Below are 5,864 nucleotides of genomic sequence, written 5' to 3' on the forward strand. Positions count from 1 at the left end.
TTAAAAATAAGAAATTCAGTTAAAAATGTGGTATATTCAATCATGTAAATTTTCTAGAAAATGGAACAAGAAGGAAAAAAAATTATAATAAAGACAAAAGATTTTTTAAAATAAGAGATACAATGGGAAAATAAGTATTTCAGAAAGTGATAATTTCTTTCCTCGAATTATTTTCTGTGTTCTATAAAATATAATGCAAGAAAATTTCCTAGAATTAATAGCCTTGAGTTCTCAACTGTAAGAGTCTCATGACAGTTTAGCACACACACACAAAAAGTCAATTCCAGTGCACTTTCTTTGGAACCTCAGAATACCGCAGATAAAGAAAGGGTCCTAAAATATTCCAGAGGAAAAAACTAAATTGCTTACAAAGTATATTAAATAAGGGTAACATTTGACTTCTCAGCAACATTAGAATTTAGAAAACAATAGACCATATTTAAAATAGATGTGGGGGAGGAAAAACAATTTTTTCTCTACCTTTCATAGTTCTTATTTGGGGAAGACTCCTGTAACAAAAACAGATTAACAAGAGAAAAACAGAAGTTTAATAACATATATATCTCATGTATACATGGGAGATATCCAGGAAAAATGAGTAAATCTCAAATAGGTGGCTTTGAATTCAGGCTTAAGTACTATCTTCAGTTGATACAAAGAAGGGTGTGGAGGAGGCCAGTAATGGGAGGATGCCCAGGAAAAGCATAGTAAACAAGGATAAGGTTTGTTACACAGATTTTAAGTGCAGCCTTCTCCATTGATAAGCCTTTTTAGTGATTTAGGCATCCCTGTCTTCCTGGTACAGAGAGGGAGACACCCTTAGAAATGAGATTTCCTTCATAGGTGTAAATTGCCCTCACAAAAAAGTAACTTCTATTCTGTTTTCAGGCCTTCTTCTGTGTTTGCAGTTTCTGAAAATAATCATCTGAAAATAATCTTTATGCCAAGGAGGGATATTTTGGGACAGCATATTATGGTCTCCTACAGTCATATTTTGGGGTGGCATATTTTGGTCTCCTACATAGACAAATCAGAAACCAATAGTATAGGCATACTTTTTAGAAATATGGAGGTTAACATGAGAAAAAAGAGCTAAAATGTCACTTGGGAATACAGTAGAAAGGGGAGTAGGGGACTGCCTTTTGTTTGTTTTTGCTATAAACCCAGTAGATCTATTTAAATTTTAAAACTATCTAAAGGCATAAATGAAAATTCTTTTAGAAAATAAGACGTGGAGTCTGGGCATGGTGGCTCATGCCTGTAATCCCAATGCTTTGGGAGGCTGAGGTGGGAGGATTGCTTGAGGCCAGGAGTTTGAGACTAGCCTGGACAACAGCAAAAAAAATTTTTTTAATTAGTTGGGTGTGGTGGCATGCATCTGCTGTCCCATCTACTCAGGAGGCTGAGGCATGAGGATAGCTTGAGCTTAGGAGTTTGAGGTTACAGTGAGCTATGATCACGCCAGTACAAAAAATACAGAAAAGAAAAGATGTAGAGCTTGGATTGGATAATCATTGAGGTTACTGTCAGTTTACTCTTTAAAGAGTTTGAATTTTTTAGCTTTATTGCAATTGGCACAATATATCAGATTCCCTTGCATAGTGGCATGGAAACTATAGAAATGTATAGGGGCCAAGGGGAAAAAAGAAAACAAACTTCCCCTTCACCCTCTGAAGATTCACTGAAAAATCGACTCACAAAAGGAGATTAATTGGAGAAAAGTCCTACAAATTTATTAATGAGTACATGAATGATAACCACAGAGTGATTATCCCATATCCCAATGGGTCCCAAATGCATATTAATATATAGCCTTATTTCAGAGTGGAGGACAGAGATGGGGAATATAGGTAATTCTGTTGAGGGGCAATAAATAATTACTAGGGAGAATAAATGGATCAGGGAAACAGAGAGTAACTTGTAATAGTTCTCTTTGGAAATTAATTGAGCCTGAGAGATAGATATTATCTTGTGAAAGAGCCTGTCCAGGTGTGGTTATATTCTTTGTTATCTTTTCTGCAGTAGCTAATGAGATAATCTTTAGGGTGGGAACTCACAGCACAGGCTGAAAAAGAATTCTTGACTCAAAGATAAGGATAGTTTTGAAGAAAGACGTTTTATTTTACTTTCCAAGGGAGGAAATGGCATGGTGCTAAAGAAAGAAGTGCTGGCTCTGAGGATAAGAGGTTTGGGGGTTTTACCAACATAAAGGGAAAGGGGTAAAAAGTTATTGCTGCAAGCTGATAACAGGAGGCAGCAGTGAAGGGCTGTGTTTGTTTTTTCTCTGCCAGGTTGGCTTTATTAGTCTCCTTGGAATGTGGTCTGGAAGGAATTAGGGGAGGGTCACACTTCTGTCTGTTCAGTTCTTTTCAAGTGCTATACGAACAAACTCTTAAAGATGACAAGTTAAGCTACAGGTGGTTAATCAAAGAAAGGGGCAGTTGTGTGCTGTGATCTTTCCCCTTTTTTCCCCTTTCTGTTAGATAGTTTATTAGCAATGCTATCCTTTCAATAATGGGGAGGGACAGGAAAAATAACTGTTCTCCTTGATGGGTTCATCAGGTCTTTATGTAGGGGGAAGTCTTTTCTACTGTCCTTTGATTTCCAAGGGCCTTTAATTTAAAATACTCATTATACCAGGGAGCCATATTTTGGGGTGACATTCCTTGCACTGCTTCAAGTGTTAATGTAAGGTGTAATTCTCCTCCAAAACAGCAAAATGGAATTAAAACTAAAAGTCTCTGTTTATTGATTCCTGACTTAGTGCCAGGCATTTTACATAATTCGTAACTGATTAACACAATAATCCTGCATGTTAAAATTAAAAAACTGAGAATCAACGAGATCAAGTTACTTGGCCATACTCACAATTAGTTAATGACAGAGAGAAGTTTTGAAATAGGTTAATTTGACTGTAAGATCCAGAGCACTCTCTGTAACATAGACTGCTACTTGATCTTAAAATAAAATACAAACCTATCCTGAGCTGTTTAGGCTTTGCATGTAAAATGATGAAAATGTACCTCTAGTGGACACAGTCTCAGGCTCTACAACCTTTTAGGTGACACTAAAAATACCCAAATGAAGAAAGGGAGAAAAAAGTGCACACTCACAAAACTAAAACATAGACATACAAACATATTGGGGGAATATTTAAATAATGACAATGCCAAAACAAAGAATTATTAATATTATAAAGTACATACAGTGCATGTAGAAAGTATTTAAAATTACAAGTTATCTCTATACCCATTTGCTATAGAATATTCAGTAAAACTTACCAGGTGAAATTAAGGATAAGATTGAAATTTATTATAATTTTATAACTTTAATTTTTCTATAATTTCTAATTTAAAGTTACAAAAATAGTATAAAGGTTTCTTGTATATGTTTTATCCATATTTGCTGGATGTTGACATTCTGACATATTCTTCCCCCACATAAATTTTTTTCTGAAACATTTGAGACTGTGACATTATTCCTCTTTGTCCCTAAATACTTTAATATGTAAATAACTCAATTTTTTTTCTTATATAACCACAGTATAATGAACAAAATTTGGAAATTTAAGTTAAGAATTTATCACTATTGAAGCCACAGTTTGTATTCACATTTGATCAATTTTCTCAATAATATCTTTATTAGGATATATTTTTTTTATCCTAGTCCAGGATGCAATCCAAGATCACTTATGGAATTTAATCTCTTTGACCTGTAATCTGGAATAGTTCTTAATCTTTCATTTTCTTTCATGATCTTGATGTTTTTGAAGAGAGAAAACCGATTATTTTATAGAATCCTATTCATTTAGGGTTTGTCTGATGTTTCCTCATGATTAATTTTAGGTTATGCAATTTTGGCATAAATAACACAGAAATCAAGTTGCACCTTCTTAGTGCATCAAATAACAAGCCACATGATATCATCTTAAATCATTATTAATCATGTCAACTTTTATCACTTGTTTAAGGTGGTGTTCATCAGCTTTTTCACTGTATAAATGCCATTTTTTAATTTATAAATAAAGTTGTGGGAAGATACTTTGAGACTATGAAAATATACTGTTCCAAATCAAACTTTCACTCACTAGTATACCCACTAATTTTAGCAATTACTGATGAGTCTAGGCTGAATCAGTTATTACTATGATGATTGCCAGATGGTGAATTTCTAACTCCATAACTACTTTGACATTTATTAGTTGACATCATACTGTAATGAAGAGCATTTCTTTCTTCCTATTTATTATTTATTTATTTATTTATTTATTTCTGTGTGAATGTACAGATTACTATTTTATTCACTGGCTGTAATGTGTTACTATCATTATTTATTAATACTTCTTTTATGCTCAAATTCCCCCAAAATTGGTCTGGGGAGCCCCTTCAAGTTTTGACATTGTAGGGGAGGGAAGACCTTTCCTGATGGTTTGATAACTAAATCCATGAGATAAACTGACAGCAGGCAGATTAACAGGTGGAAAGGTATGCAAATTTATTACATGAATGGGGATATAGGGAGCAAAGGCTCTTGTCCTCCTAAGGTTCACTGAAAAATCACTGAGATGAGGCAGACTGATTAATAGGAGGAAAAAGTTACAAATTTATTTTAATGTGTGTACATGGGAACCCTCAGAATGAAGACAGGTAAAATGGGTTATGGGAGCAGGGGAAAGAGGAGCAATAAAGAATTACTAGGGAGGATGAATGTATGGGGAACAAAGATTAACTGGTAAATAGTTCTTGTAATTTAAATGAATCTGAGAGACAGTAGGTTATCCTCTTTCCAAAACAGTTGTGAATGGAATCATCCACTTCTTCACAGTAAAACCCCAAACCCTATCCACCAGTTTGTTCTTTTGCCTCAAGGCTCTGATGATGCAATCAGAGTGTGAATCTTAGCATTTTTATCTTTGTTCTTGCTTGTTGTCACATTCTATATATAGTGTCTAAATGTTGTACAGTTATTAGATTACCTGAGGGATTGAGTTGAAAGCATTAGAGCAACAGATAGTGCTTACTTTATAGGGCACTGGATGTTGTTTATCACAAGAAAATATGAAGCCCAGATCTATCCTTTGAGATTAGAATTTTATGGAGTACTCTAGTTATTAAACTATTTTAAAAGGCATAATTTAGCTTAACTTAGATTTTAAGAACAATAAGCAGAAAAAAATTTAAAAACCTCTTGAAAAACATTTAAAAATAAGATTCTGTTCCTACATGTGTAAAAGTTTGTAATTTCCCAGAGAAGAAACAATTAGAAATCAAAATACTCCCCTTACTTTAATTACTGATGCCCAGAGAACTGTTTTGGGAATGGCAGGGCTGGAAAGGTTAAACATAAAAAGTTCAGCCCACAAACAGGTTTGTTTTTTTCTTGTCATAAAACAATCTCATCTCTCCTCATCTGTTTTTTTCTCCAAAGCACCTGTTTGTTCCCATGACAATCACTTTTGTTAATTTAAATAAAGGACCTAATTAGATGTAATAAACTGTGGAGAGTTTCCAGGTTGTTTGCTTTGTTTTGCTTTGCTTTTTAACCATTTATTTCACAAACCATCACATTGTGTCTACTATTAATACTTATGTTAAGCACCATAGGTGATAAAAAATTGAATATGGCACAGATCCTGTCCTACAGAGACTCACATTCACCCACTGGTCATCTTTTAAAAATTATTTATATCCAGCCTGAGCAAGAGTGAGACCTTGTCTCTACTAAAAATAGAAAGAAATTATATGCACAACTAAAAATATATATAGAAAAAACTAGCCGGGCATGGTGGTGCATGCCTGTAGTCCCAGCTACTCGGGAAGCTGAGGCAGGAGGATTGCTTGAGCCCAGGAGTTTGAGGTTGCTGT

The sequence above is a fragment of the Eulemur rufifrons genome, chromosome 30, assembly GCF_041146395.1.
Source record: "Eulemur rufifrons isolate Redbay chromosome 30, OSU_ERuf_1, whole genome shotgun sequence".
Lineage (NCBI taxonomy): Eukaryota > Metazoa > Chordata > Mammalia > Primates > Lemuridae > Eulemur > Eulemur rufifrons.